Here is a 15,293-nt window from a genome sequence, read left to right as displayed (position 1 = left end):
TTGCTACCTAGAGGTCTAGGATTAGCAATGAGTCTAGCAACGTTTGAGTCTGCCCTAATGTATGTAGGGAAATCTTCACTGAAAGGATGGAGAAAGAGGTCTGTCTTTTGGAAACTGGAGTGACATGATCAAAGTCGCTTCAGACAGGTTACCAAAGAGCCATGGGATGGTAATATTTTCAGTCATTACACTCTGGGGCTGGATTCAAAGGCTCTATATCCCATTACAAATTCTCTCAGCATCCAGTTACAATATCCTGACTTTCATAAACTGACACCCACACATCACCACACCTATCTTCACAGATCCAGTAACCACCACAAACACACCAAGAAATCTATAGCCAGGCACTCAGATACCACAGAATATGCTCCAAGTAGAAAGTCTGGGATATACACTTTAACACACTTAAAATCACCATCACCAAACAAGAATACTCCACCAGAGAAGTAGATTGCATCATTGAATGGGTCAACCAAATATCCCAAGAGAATCTGCTTCAGTGTGGAAATAAACTCCCCTCCAACTGCACACCCATATAGGGTATCATTAAATACTTACAACCCATACTCAAAGGGGGCCACATCCTGAAAGAAATTTACTGAACATCCTCTTCTAGCCTTCAACCAACCACCCACCCTCTCCAAGCTCATCATCAGAAGCAAGCTCCCCACAGACCAGGACACACAAACTCAAAGCAGCACCAGAGCCTGCCAGAACAATAGATACAAAACCTGCAGACATATCTCCACTGCTAAAATGATCAACACCCCCCACAACGAGTGGCCGATTAGCCACTGGGCTGACTGGGCCCAACTGAAGGGCCCCTGGAAAAAATCCACTGCTGCGCAGCAAAAGCCTGGAGCCCTGTCTGCCAGGTGGATGGGGTGGGGGAACCCCCGAGCCCCGACCCGGCTCCCCAGCAGCAGCACTCAGCAGTGGGATGGGGGAAGTCATGTGTCGTCCCCCCCAACCAGCAGCCCTTGTCCCCGGCAAAAGCCGCGGGATTGGGGAACCCCCCCCCAACAGCCTCCTTCTGCAGCAGAACCCCCCCAGACAGGGGAAGCCCCAGTGCCCCCCACAGGATGGCAGGGGAAGCCCCGGTGCCCAACCCCACTCTCTCACAGAAGTGCTGGGTGGGTGGGGTGGGAGAATCTGCAGTGCCCCGACCTTGGTCCACCACAGAAGCACGGAAGGTGCAGGGGGAAGCCAAACCCCCGTTGCAGTCCTGGGACTGGAGGAACTGTCACTCCCCACTGTGCACTGGGGCCGTTGCATGAGGACAGGGCTTCTCCAGACTTGGGGCCGCAGTGGGGGGTGGCAGAAGGGAGCAAAAGGGGTTGCAGGGCTGCAGTAGGGGGCAGAATGGGGGGGTCTGGGTGGAACAGGGACACGTCCCGCCTCCAGGGAAGGGGCAGAAAGGGATGGGGCTGTGGCTGGGGCTGAAGGCAGAAGGGTTCAGAGAAGGGCCACCTACTTGGTCTGGCCAGGATCCCAGGAAACCTTAATCCACATCTGCCCACAACACACCTTTCAAGATCCATGAGTCCTACATATGCTTATTATTAGAACATGTGATGTATCTCATCCAGTACACAAAATGTCCCAATAACAACTACGTGGATGAAACCAGACAATCACTACTCTTTTGAATGAACTCAACAGGAAAATTATAAAAGACAAAAACACCCGATCACCGATAGGTGAACACATTTCACAAAGTGATCATTCTATATTTGAGCTCTCAGTCCTCATCCTCAAAGGCAATCTGAACAACACCTTCAAAAGATGAGCCTGGAGCTTAAATTCATAACTTTACTGGACGTTAAAAATCATGGACTGAACAGAGACACTGGATTTATAGCTTATTACATCAATCTCTAACCCTTCCCCCCCTCATTGCCACCTTGACTTGAGGGGTGTTTATGGGCAACTTCACCTTGAATGATCCCTTGAAATATGTGTTAACTCCTTATGCTAAACCATCTGTTCCACCTTGTATTTAGCTATGATACTCAGAGGGTTTGTATACACTTAAACCCCCTCTGACCACACACCCCTAGTTGTCATTCCACACTGGTATCATTAAACACTTACAACCCATACTCGATGGGGACCCCATTCTGAAAGATATCCTTCCTGAACCTCCCCTTCTGGCCTTCAGACAACACCCCCAACCTTGCCAACCTAATCATCAGACGCAAGTTCCCCACAGACCAGGACACACCAACTCAAAGTGCCACCAGATCCTGCCAGAACAACAGACGCAAAAAATTCTTCCATTGACCTAGCTCTGATCTACACCAGGGGTTAGGTTGGTATAACTATGTCTCTCAGGAGGTGTGGATTTTTCACACCCTTGAGAGACGTAGCTATACCGAAGTAAATTCCTAGTGTAGACCCGGCCTAAGTATATCTCCCAGACCCAGAGAAGAGCCCTGTGTAAGCTCAAAAGCTTTTCTTTCTCACCAATAGAAGTTGGTCCAATAAAAGATATTACCTCACCCACCTTCTCTCTCTAATAAACTGATTCTGACAGTTACTTAAAAAGAGGTTAAAGCATTAAACCTTTCCTGTAAATACATTAATTTTGTTTTAATCAGGTGGGATCTTTTTCCTCTTTACATTTTAATAGTTATTTTTAATGTTTTACACAGAAGGGGCATCATTCTGGGTCAGAACTGTCTACTACTCTGTGTTTGTACAGTGACTAGCACAAGGAGGTCTCTGATTCTTGGTTGCTCCTTGTGCCGCACTGTAATAAACACAGTAACATTTTCTTCTCTGAACTGCACTGTGCCAATGGAAGGTGAGTATAATATCTAAGACAAGTATTGCCATATGGACGTGGGAAGAGAATATTGCCCTAAGGTTTGAAACATGCCTCCATTCAGACAAGTGATCAAACTCTGTGCATTCGTCCTTTAGATTGTAAATAAGGCAAAAGCACAGAAATTCTTTTTGTAATGTGTTTATACAGTGCCTTGCACAATGGGGTGCCAATCTTATTGTGGTTTTTAGGTACTTCTGTAATGTAAATAAAAATTATAATAATGTATATGCTACACCTATGTATATTTTAGGGCTTTGGATTGTAATGGTCTGCACAACTGCGAAAGCAATGAATAGCACAACAGTGTATTCATTCAGGCATAAAAAGGGCTCCACAAGAACATTTGTCTAAAATACTTCAACAAGACCCCTTGATTGCTGTGGGACTTTAAGATTAAATCATGTGACATGGTCTAAATTTCTGTACAATGTAAAAGAAATGAAGAAAAATACATGAAGAGCTGAGAAACCCTCCAGGGAAAGGAAAGGAAGGAAAAGCAAGGGGGAAAGCAACAGAAAGCATGAAGAAATTGGCTGAAATGAAATGTATCCCTCCAATTTTGGCTCACATCAGTAAATACTTTTGTTTCCTTTGCTCTCCTTACCGCTATTTTTAGGATGCACTCATGATTGATAGGTTTAGAATATAGCTAAGAACTTCGAGGTCAGTACCTGGTGATAGACTGCTATAATAATACATGTACCCATTCATCAATGCTTTGTCATGATTTCAGAAAACCATTCTATATTAAGAAAGACATAAGATACCATATGGATTGCTGTGTAAGTAGAACAGCTTCATTGTCCTTATCTGCAGATCACATCATGTTGTCATTCTCAGTTAATGTAGCAGGTAGATTGTAACTTGGCAGGAATTTTTTCTTCAGCACTTGTACCTTTAGCTCCGATAACAGTTATACAGTGCTTCCATGTTGATATATTATAAAAATATGTTAGTACAAGCCTCTTACTATTTTGGTACTTCATTTTCTCAGAAGACAAAACAATACATAAACAACAAACATTATCTGTAAACTTAGAAATATACTCCATTGTATATATATGAACACAGGAGTATCTATATCATGTGCGATCATGCTGTCCATTCACAAACTCTTGTCAAGTCCCTCAGAAGGTACTTACAGTTGTTTCTAATCTTGACTAGCCAGATTATTTTGGTTTATCTGTACATTTTGCTCCTCATTGGCCATCCATTTTCATGACTTCAGAAATACATTAAATAATCCTGGTTCTTGTGTGAGCATTGGGGTACCTCCTGTTAACTGTTTGCCATTTTGAAAATTCACCATTTATTTCTACTGTTTGTTTTTGTCTCTCTTAGCCAGTTTCTGATCTATGACAAAACTTTACCTAACTAACTTTTCCATAATAACCTCTTGTGATGGACTTGATCAAAGGTTGTTGAAAAGTCCAGGACAATGATATCTACTAGTTCATCTTTATTTTCTCCTTTTGGGACATGCTGAAGGAATTCTAGTAGCTTGCAAAGGCACTTACCCTATCACATTATTTTATCTATGTGTTTTGTAGCTTTTTTTCCCTTGAATTATTTTTCAACCAGTTACCCGGTACCAAAACACAGCTCACTGGTTTGCAATAACTCGGAGAAGCTCTAGCACCAGTTTTAAAAATAGGTACAACATTTGCCCCCCGGTAGAGTAGCTGAATTTAATGAGAGACAGCATAGTTTTGTTAAAAGTTCAGCTATTTCTGTGATTAAATTCCTTCAGAACTCTGACATGTATATCATCCAATCCTGATGACTTGTTGCTATTTAATTTATATTTTGTTCCAGCACCTCTTCCTCAGTTCCTGACAGTGCCTCACTCTTATTACCAGAAAAGAGGAGGTCCGGGGTAGGAACCTCAGCAACATCTTCTGCAGTGGAGACTGATGCAAAGAAATTAACTAGCTTCTCTGCAATGTCCTTATTCTCCTTCATTGTTCCCTTCACATGTCATTAGCACAGCAGACTCTCTCACAGGCTTTCTGCTTCTGATGTACTTACAAACTGTAATGACCAAGATCGGGCCACCTTTAGAACCACTCTCTAGGGTGACCAGATAGAAAGTGTGAAAAATCGGGTCAGGGGGTAGGGGGTAATAGGCACCTATAAAAGAAAAAGCTTCAAATATCAGGACTGTCCCTATAAAATCAGGACATCTGGTCACCCTACCACTGTCACACACAGATCTTGCCTCTTGCATGGAAGTAGAGATTCAAGGTGTGTCCGCAGTACCATCTATCACCATCCCCAGGTCCTGTAGATAGGGTGGAGTCAGGGTAGGGTTGGGGAGTTGCACTTTGTCCTCTCTTATCTGACAAAAGTTGCCTCCAAAAACTAATACAGATTCTGATTTTTCCACAGGTCCCTCCTCCTCCAAGGAACCTGGAGGCAGTACAGCAAGAGGGGGTCCCTGGTAGCCTGTCTCCACTGGAAGTTCCGGAGAGCTGAAAGTAGAAGAAGCACCAGAGACCAGAACTGCTACAAGGGTACAAGGCTTCTGCATAGATGACCTTGGCCTTCTTCCATGGATCAACAAAGGTATGTATAAAAGAATCTTGTTCCAACATAATGTATGACCGACCACCTCTGTAGCTGAAGTTACACATTATTTAATTATGATTATTTATTATCTGCATTGCTGTAGTGCCTACAGGCCCCAATCAGGGATCAGGGTCCCAGTAGGCTAGGCCAGTGGTCTTCACTATTTTTGAAGTGGGGGCCACTTTGGCAAAAAACCTTCCATGTGAGAGCCCCATCAACTACTAAATTAAAACATTGATTACTACTCCTTAATGATGTAATGTTACAGAGCCACTCATGTAACTAAAACAAAGTCTATTTGTACAATAAAATGATACTCCTTTTATAAAATAATAACCAGGAAAATATATGGAATTAAAAAGGCACCTATGCAAATAAACTTTTTAAGAGCAGAATCATTGAAAACTTACTTTAAAAACTGGATGAGCGAAAGTGTACCTGTTCCTCCTTGACTTTGTTCATGCAGTATTTGTAATCTGTCATCCCAATCCTAGTAAGGCAGTCCAAATGTTATTTGTTCCTCTGTTTTCTTTTCACAATATTCATTGTTGAAAATGTAGATTCACAGGTATACGTACTGAAAAATAATGACAGCATTTTTTGCACACAATGTTTTAGAGATGGGTATTGTGTATCAGGGACCATGTTCCAGAAAAGATAAACACCTGTATTAAGTTCAGACTTCTTGTCATTTGTCTGAAGTTACAAAATTTCACTCTCCAGTTTAGCACGGTTATTACAAATGTCTGTGATAATTGGTGACAGAGATGTCACTGATATGTGGAAGGGGTTCTCAATTAAATTTAAAAACTCCTTGTACTCCATTATGTCTTTGAATCAAGACTCGAATTCCACCCTTAATTCTCCCAATATTTGTACAAATGAATTGTAATTGAAATGTTTCAAAAGCTCAGGATTTTCTAAGGTGACTGCTCTGAGTTTTGGAAGGTGAACAAACTGCGTGTTGGGAATGAATAATGTCATAATCTTGTTTTGAAAAGCAGTTATGACATGCAACATGTTACTAGGAAGTTTCTGTTTCCCTTGCAACTGGAAATTTAGTTGCATTCAAATGGCAAGTGAAGTCAGTCAAAAATGCCAGCTTAATTATCCACTCTGGATTTTCTAAGTCTTTCTCCTTCTTCCCCTTGCTTTCAAGGAAATCATGAATCTGAGGAAGGAGACCCAAAAATCTTTCAAGGACTCTGCCACGAGAGAACCATCTCACTTGATTGTGCATCACTAGGTCACCATAGCTTTCAGAGTAGCAGCCGTGTTAGTTTGTATTCGCAAAAAGCTCACAAAAGCTTATGCTCAAATAAATTGGTTAGTCTCTAAGGTGCCACAAGTACTCCTTTTCTTTTTAGGTCAGGGAGCCTGCATTAGCGGTAGCCCTGCTGTGCCACCAGAGATCACCGGAGATCACGATCAACAGGGAGCCGCACTTAGGGTCTATAGGAGCCACCACTGGCTCACGGGTTAGAAGTGAAAAACACTGGGGTAGGCACTGTAAAACATAATACACAAGGCTGTCCTTGCCCCCACAGAGTTTACACTCTAAACATATGATAAGAGTCAACAGGTGGAGAAAAACAGAAAGACGGAGGGAGTGGGAGGACAAGTGAATGGTGAAACAATTATAGTGAGTACAGTGAGCAGCAAAAACAACATGCTCACCACCTATTACAGCTTTATTAGATTTGGTTGCTTCTTTGATCTCAGTCAACATGGTTATCTCCACTCAGAAACTTTTATCTCATTAGATTCAATGGAATATATATATATACACACACACACACACACGGTTCCAAAACAGACGCAAACACACAAATATATATATATATATATATATATTTGTGTGTATAATTTATCATCATTTAGACGATAACCACCTTAAGAACATTACATAAGTGCTACATTAATGAACAATTATAGCCATCAATTTACCTTCCTGGTATGATTTTCTTAACTGAACTAGACAATTAAAAACAGCAACAACAACAACAAGGTATCTTTGCAAGACAGGAAGCTTTAGGTTAATAAAAAGGTGTGTTCATATTATGGGCAGATGTAAATTGTTACTCAAAGTCATGTTTGATACAGATTGTTTTCCATTTTATTTATTTTTATTCCATTTGTTTCCAAGTTGTTCTTATTTTATCAGTCTGAGTTATAGAATTGGTTTCGGCTTGATTGGTGGCCAGACATATAACACACAATGGTTGGGTAGACAAATTGTAATTTCTTTCTTTTTAAAGGGAGTGTCATTTAGTGGTTAGAACAGGGAACTAGGTTCTTCCACTGGCTTATTATATAAATTTCAACAATTCCCTTAACCTCTCTGTGGCTCAGTTTACTCATCTGTAAAACAGGGATAAGAATTCCTTCACAGACGCTTCAATAACTCATGTTTGTAAAATAAAGCGCACTGACTGAAAGATGATACAGAAATGTATTTTACAAATTAATGGTCCCACATTGCTGAAAATATTTATCATCTGGAGGATCTGAAAGATACGGTGGATTTTTTGGGGGTCTGTTTTGTTTTGGGGGGAGGGTGTAACACTTAGTGGGCTTAGTTCCCAAACCCACCTTTTTACTCCCCTGATCCCGAGTCAACCAAACGCTGAAATGGCCCCCAGCACAGGATGAATTATAAGCATGATTTTAAAAAATGACCAAACAAAATCCATTTAAATTAAACTGTGATTTGTTTAATTTAGATCAATGTTGGAAAATTTAAATCAGATTTTTGTGTAAATTCGCTAGTTCTTTATTTTCTTCCCACTATAGAGTCTTCAATGGCTCAAGTGGATGTTGTGTACCTGTGCTGGCTTTAATCTAGCTAGCGCAGCTAAAAATATCAATGAAGACACAGCAGCACAGGCTTCAGCGGTGGCCATATGAGGCTGCCCAGGTCCCTGAGTTTGTACTTGTGTTGCTAAGCCACACTGAAGCTCATGCCACCATGTCTTCGCTGCTCCTTTTCGCCACACTAGCTCTCTGTGATCACACCTTTGATTGCAAGACAGACATACTCTGAGATGTTTTTGAAGCCCCATCCATAGGTGCCTAACTTTAGGCTCCAAGCTTTGAAGAATTTAGCCTGTATGTATTAAAACGTTCAATAACATTATTAATACATTGAAAGTCTAAATCACTTTTCATTGTCAACACTGAATCAATTGTTTTAAAGTGACAAAGATTTGATGTTCTAAGTGAAAAGCTTGTCATAAAAATATAATTTTAGTCCCTAATGTTGCAAACACTTATGCACATGCTCAACTTTAAGCACATGAGTAGTCCCTTGAAGTCAATGGGTCTATTCACATGAATAAAGTTATGTACCTGCTTAAATATTTGTTAGGATAAGGGCTTTTATTTTATTTTATTTATTTATTTATTTTGTTGACAGCAGTTTTGTAAAATGAAATAAGATAACCATCCCACAAGTAGTTGCTTTTTTAAAAGAGCATTTATAATTTAGTTCACTATATATTTTTATCTCCATTTGCAAAAGGACAAATTTTAAAATTAGTTTTACAAAGCCTCAACCTGATTTAAATCAATTATCTTTTTTTAAAAATGAAGTGATTTCAATCTTAATTTAAATCAGTGATTTCAATTACCTTGATTAAAATCACTCTACCATCCCTAAACTCGTCTACACTGTAACTGGAAGGTGTGACTGGAGCTTGTGTAGACCTACCGGAGCTAGCTTTGACTGAACTAGCTTGCTAAAAATAGAAGTGTAGTCATGGCAGCATGGGACTGAGACAATGGGCATGTACTCTGGTGGCTAGCCCCTGACACCACAGCTAAACTACTATCTTTATTGAGCGCTAACTCCAGCAAAGCTAGCTGAGATATGCCTACACATCAGTGGTGGGTGACCTGCGGTCTGTGGGCCACACGCAGCTTGTCAGGATAATCCGCTGGTGGGCCGTGAGACAGTTTGTTTACATTGACCATCCATACAACCCATGCCGCTTCCCGCAGCTTCCATTGGCCAGGAACGGTGAACCGCGGCAACTGGGAGCTGTGAGTGGCTGTCCCTGTGGATGATCAATGTAAACAAACTGTCTCACAGCCCACCAGCAGATTATTCTGATAGGCTGCAGGTTGCTCACCACTGTTACACATGCTGCAGCCACACCTCCCAGTTGCAGTGCAGACATTCCCTTTCAGCAGCCTTTAGGCTAGCCCTTGCCTCCAGCAAGATCTGGTGGAATGCCACATGCTTTGCTCTCCCTTCCTCCCCCCTATGCCAAGGTGGGTGGTATAGATCTGGCCATGCCAGTTTTGCGGCTTCTGAGGATTCCTCTGTGTCAGAGGAAAATCTTGGCTGCCCCTTTAAGGCAGCCTTCCAGCTGCTTTTGTGTTGCTGGAACCAAGAGCAAGAACTGAGCCCAACAGATGTTGTGGTTTTGAACAATGTATAAGTCTAATTTATATTCTTGGGACTATTTTCAATGTGCATGCAGGGCTGGATTTTCAGTAGTGATGAGCACCCACAATTCCAGACAAAATCAGTGGAACCTGTGTGAGTTTAGTATCTCTGCAAATCAGACTTATGCATTGTATTTTTGGTCTTTATATACTTGGCATAATGGGAAAAATTCTGCATTCAGACTCCAATGGGAATTGCATGCATGCATGTAAGAGAAGAACTTTGCCCAATGTATGCAATTCCTTAGGAAATTAGACATTTTCCAATAAAACATTTTTTGCTGGCTATTTATATTATTTTGAAGCCAGTTATTTAACTGCTGTGCTAGAATTTCTGCATGTAATCATTCCTACTCCATTTTCTTCCATGAAGCAGACCTGAACCCCTGCCAGGCAAACTGCCTTGAAATCACAGCAGACAGAGAGGGAACTTTTGAACATCATTTACTTTGGGACATTCTAAACCAAAGCCAAAAATGATCTTCCAATCCAGACAGGAACTTAAATAAGTCCAGCCCTGCCAAGTACTTTATCATTGTAATGCAAAGAGACAGAGACCACAGAACCATCTGAAAAGATAATTGAAGCCATTTTGATGTTCAGGGGGAAAAAACAGTTAAGCCTTTTTTGAAGGCATTATTGGACAGACTAAGAAGAGGAGGGGGAAATGGAAAAGACACACTTAGAAAATCAGTGAAGTCTGTAAACTGGAGTTGGATGCTGATGAGCAAGTGAAAATGAAATGTTATAATTAGTTCTTGCTAGCAAAGAAGTCACAGCAACATTTCTCATTTCAGAAAATAAGTTTGCCATTGAACAGAGAGAGGATTTTGCTGAGCGTACAGGGATCAGATTCTTTCCAAAGGAACTAGTATGCTAGCACATTATTCACTTGTAATATAATATTCAAGCACTGTACAATCTTAGGGACTGATCCTGCGAACATTAGCTACCAAGAGTAGTGCTTACTACGGTACAGTAGTGCTGAAAGCTCCAACTGAGACGTGCGTGCCATCATGCTAGACCATATACAGACACGTAGGAAGACAGTCCCTGCCCCAAAGAGCTTGTTGAGCCTAGGAAAAAAGCTGTATTTTAAAACTGAAGTGTAGCGAGGGCAAGTTAAAACATTTTAGCTAACGTGTTTTAAAAAAAACACTTTTTAATCCTAGTCAAGACAAACCCAAAGAGTTTATAATCTAATCAGAAACGTGATGCAATAAGTGTAATAAACAATAGCTGTAAACAGGAGCGGCTCTAGGCACCAGCAAAGCAAGCACGTGCTTGGGGCGGCACAATTCCAGGGGCGGCATTCCGGCCACCCCCTTTTTTTTTTTGCTTGGGCAGTTGCGCTCTCTGAACTTGGGGCGACAAATTTTTTGCTTGGGGTGGCAAAAATCCTAGAGCCGGCCCTGGCTGAAAAGGAGAACGAGAAGAAGAGGATAACAATAATAAATCACAGGCTTATAAAGTTTAGCTTTGGGTAGAGTTTGAGGTTTTTAAATCATTTGAAATTTTTTAAAAAAATAAATAAAATCAGCAATGCTTACACAATCGAGCAATCAACAGTTTTTTGTCGGTATCAGCAGAAAGGAGATTTGAAGGAGAGATTTGAATGAGGAAAAGGTAGTGGCATCACAGGGCTCAGGGAGGGTGTTCCATTGATAAGCAAAGCAGGTAGAGATTTGTGGGAGCAGCTTCGCTGAAGTCCCTGGGGCCACTCAAGGTAATAAGCACATTGCTCAGTAGTAAGTGGGATCAAACCCTCATCTTCACCATGATACTTGTTTCTTAATTGTATTGATTTAATTCACTTAAGACACAGAAAGCATCTTCTCCAGACTCCAGGTGCCTTGACAAATAATTAAAACCACAATCCTTAACAAGAAACAAACAAAGCAAAGCAAAAAAAAAACCCAACAACATCAGCAGAACAGCAGCAAATCCCACCCAACAGCCAATAAATATTCATAAGATGCCTATGAAGTACCCACTGGGTAGAGGGTAGGGCAGCAGTATTTGCTGCGCTACTTCAGAGTGCGGTTGCCCCTGCCAACACAAACCTCAGTTCCAGCAGGCTCCAGCCAGTCGCATCTGATAAGGGCCCCTGTTCAGGGTTATGAGCAAAGGCCAAGGATAGACCCAGCAGAGAAGGCAAAATACTTCCCAAATGATGGGGAAGGCAGATGAGCTATGACCTAAGAACCATCTGCTTCCTGGTGTTCCCAAACAAAATCACCACTCTATATCTCCCCTATCCCAGGAGACAGAGTGAATCAAGAGGCATCTGATAAAACATGCTCCACACTTTAGACTGAACTCCATAATGCGTATGGGGTCCCTAACTGATTTGAGAAAATACGCCAGGTTTGCCACTTGGAATGTACAAACCCTAAATAAGGTTGGGAACCAGGTTTCGTTAGTCCAAGTGTTGAAAAGATACAATGTTGCAGTCGCTGGGATAACCAAGTTGAGACTCATGAAAAATGGGGTTAACATTCTGTGGAGGATGCAAGTGTACTGTACTCTGGAGGAACCAGCCATACAAATGGGGTAGCACTTGTCTTCTGTCCACCCTTTACTAAATCACTTACAATGTGGCACCCTATTTCTGATTGACTGCTATAGGCCAGGTTGATACATCGCCATGGGCAGCTGTCCATCATGATAGCCTACGTGCCCACCGAGGAAGCTACAGACACTAATAAAGATTAATTCTGTCAGCAGCTTACAGCAGTGACGTACTTTGCTCCACAGCAAGACAAACTTATTCTACTTGGAGATATGAATGCTGCACCAAGTTGTCCCAGAAATGGCTTTGAGACTACTATTCTCGGGCCCTTCTACTCTAGAACCATAAATGACAACTCTGTGAGATTTCTCTCCTTTTGCAGTTCTAATAATATTATCATCACTGGCAGTTGGTTGAGGCACTTAGAGGAAAGAGCTGGTTCATATACTGGAATCATAGTATAGCAAGGTCATATTGGGTCTACAGAGGTGCAGAAGCCCTGGAAAATACTGACCATTGTCTCCTTGTTGCTAAAATGGCAATTAACCCCCAATTTCTGTACAAGTGCATCTGTTATGACACATTAGGCACAATGCACCTGTGAAAATTCAGCACTTGCTAACAAGTACTCTGTCACAGCGCATAACAAATGTGACACACATGGCACTGTCCCGGATGATGTAGAATCACTTTGGACAGCCACAAGTCATCTAAGATGCAGATGCCATTCCCAAACTGAAATGCTACAAGAGACGTCCTTGGTTATCTGATGAGACATTTCAAATTCTGCAAAAGAAATCTGAGGTGAGACAGCACCATGACGACACTGAATGTAAACATTTACAAGCTATTTTTTGGGCAAGAGCAAAAGTGGATGATGAAGCTTATTTTGGGAACTTGGCAAAAGAGGCAGAAGAGGGAATCAGATCTAATAAATCACGGCCTGCATTCATAGCTATTCTGTCACTTTTATCCAAAACTGGACTTTACGTGTGGTTTAAGACAATAAATAAATTGGCAGTAAATTGTCATCAAATGGGAGCAGCCAGCGAGACATCCTAAGAAGTATCAGTTTAGTAGCCTCAGCCATGAAGGATCTGTATAGAGTCTAGAGCCAAAAAAAGATGAAATTATATACAAAAGTACGGATTTATCAAATCTGTGTACTTCTGATCCTCTTATGCAGACCTGCAAAATGGATGTTGCTTAAACAAGAGAGCAGGAGGCTGAAGGCGTTTCATGTATGTTGCCTTTCCAGAGACAACTACTGGACAAAAGATGGTTTGATTTTATCCGTAATAGGAATGTATTATTAAAAACTGGCCTCAATAGGATTAAAGTAATCATTGGTCACCGCTGGCTGGTACTTTTTGGCTATATAGCTTGCCTCAGAGATAAAGTCCCTGCATGTCTAGACCTGAAGATCAGACTTGGGGTCAGCATGGGACATTGCCTGGCCATGGACTGGGAACGGTCACGAATGCTGTCATCCATGATTAACCTGACAGCACCAGATTCAGTAATAATCCTGTGGAGTTTTTGGATGCCTGGAATAAAGCTGTATAATGAGGCCACAAACATTCGGTGGTATAGATCCTTGCTGTTTAAGCGTGTCGTTGTATGAAATATCTACAAAATAGAACATGAACTATTCTTTTCAAGGCTCTATTACCATTTGTTGTCGTTACTGTTAAATAAATAAAAGCTAATGTAAAACCATATTTGAGATCAGCAATGGGCTGGAGTTTTCCAGGTAGGTAAGGCTACTTTGCACCACCACTTACAGCTTTCAATCAACAGCAGGCTCATGAAGAATCTCTTCCTCCACAGGGGAACGCTCAGCTGGCAGAGATGGCTCAACCATCTCCTATGCCAACCATCCTGCTACCTCAGCAGCCACCACCTTTACTTCAGTATAATGAGACAGGGGGAGCATGTAAGGACTGTGCCAGGGTCAGAGAGTGGGCAGGAAGAATATAGAAGGGAGCGGGGCAGAGCTCAGCTCTACTCTACCTAGTCCTCCACTGACTTTAGTTGGAGCTGCCCATCTGAAGCCCTAACTTGCACTCGGGGCAGGCAGCCGTCACTCAGAGTGCTGCAAATGTCTCCTTGCAGACCCTCTTTGTTCCATCCAAGCTCCACTCAGAGGGAGTGGAGAATAAAGCCCAGTGTGTTTATTGTTTTGCTGCTGAATTTAAAAAAGAAAAATCGATTCCTAGTATTTGAAGGACATAAGTCTTTACAGGCAGAAAAAAAATATTCAGCACCATTCATGGGGTTTCCCAACTATGCCACCACAACCAGGGGATTAGAGTTTCACTCGTTCATGTGTGCCCCCTCCAATTGCCCTCTGCTGTTTCTTCTTAGTTTTGTTGGTGCCAAGAGGCCTCACTGGAGGAATTCAACTTTCTGATAGTGAAGATAATTTCAGAGAATAAACATTGCAGATGTGGCTAGAAACAGAGCTTCTTAGGCCTGAGAGGATGCAGTGAACATAGACCTTGGGACCATGGCCTTTTGGGAAATGTAGGTTAGCAATTAGATGGTCATTTTGTTGCAGGCGTTGTCGATTGGTTAATTTAGAACATATGATTTTACAACAGGAATCTTTCTATTAAAGGTCACGGGTGATTTACCTATTCTGTTTGCAGCATACGTAAAGTAAAGAGGGGATTTTTCTTTTGAACAGAGAGGAAGATTTAGATGGTTGGGTTATGAGCATCTCTCCTCCTCTAGGCCCCAATGCTGTCAAGAGAATCATGCGGACATCTCCCTCTGCCTACAGGGAACCACAGTAATGTCTTCAGTGGGTGCCTGAGTCTGCTCATATGCTTCTTTTTGGAGAATAGGGTCCAAATAGATTTGCAAAAATAATCACTGAAGCCTTAATTATCTGTTAGTAAAACAATGTACAATAATCTGCAGAAGCGG

Source organism: Eretmochelys imbricata, chromosome 3 (genome assembly GCF_965152235.1).
Source record: "Eretmochelys imbricata isolate rEreImb1 chromosome 3, rEreImb1.hap1, whole genome shotgun sequence".
NCBI classification, from domain to species: Eukaryota; Metazoa; Chordata; order Testudines; family Cheloniidae; genus Eretmochelys; species Eretmochelys imbricata.
This window is presented reverse-complemented; position numbering follows the sequence as displayed.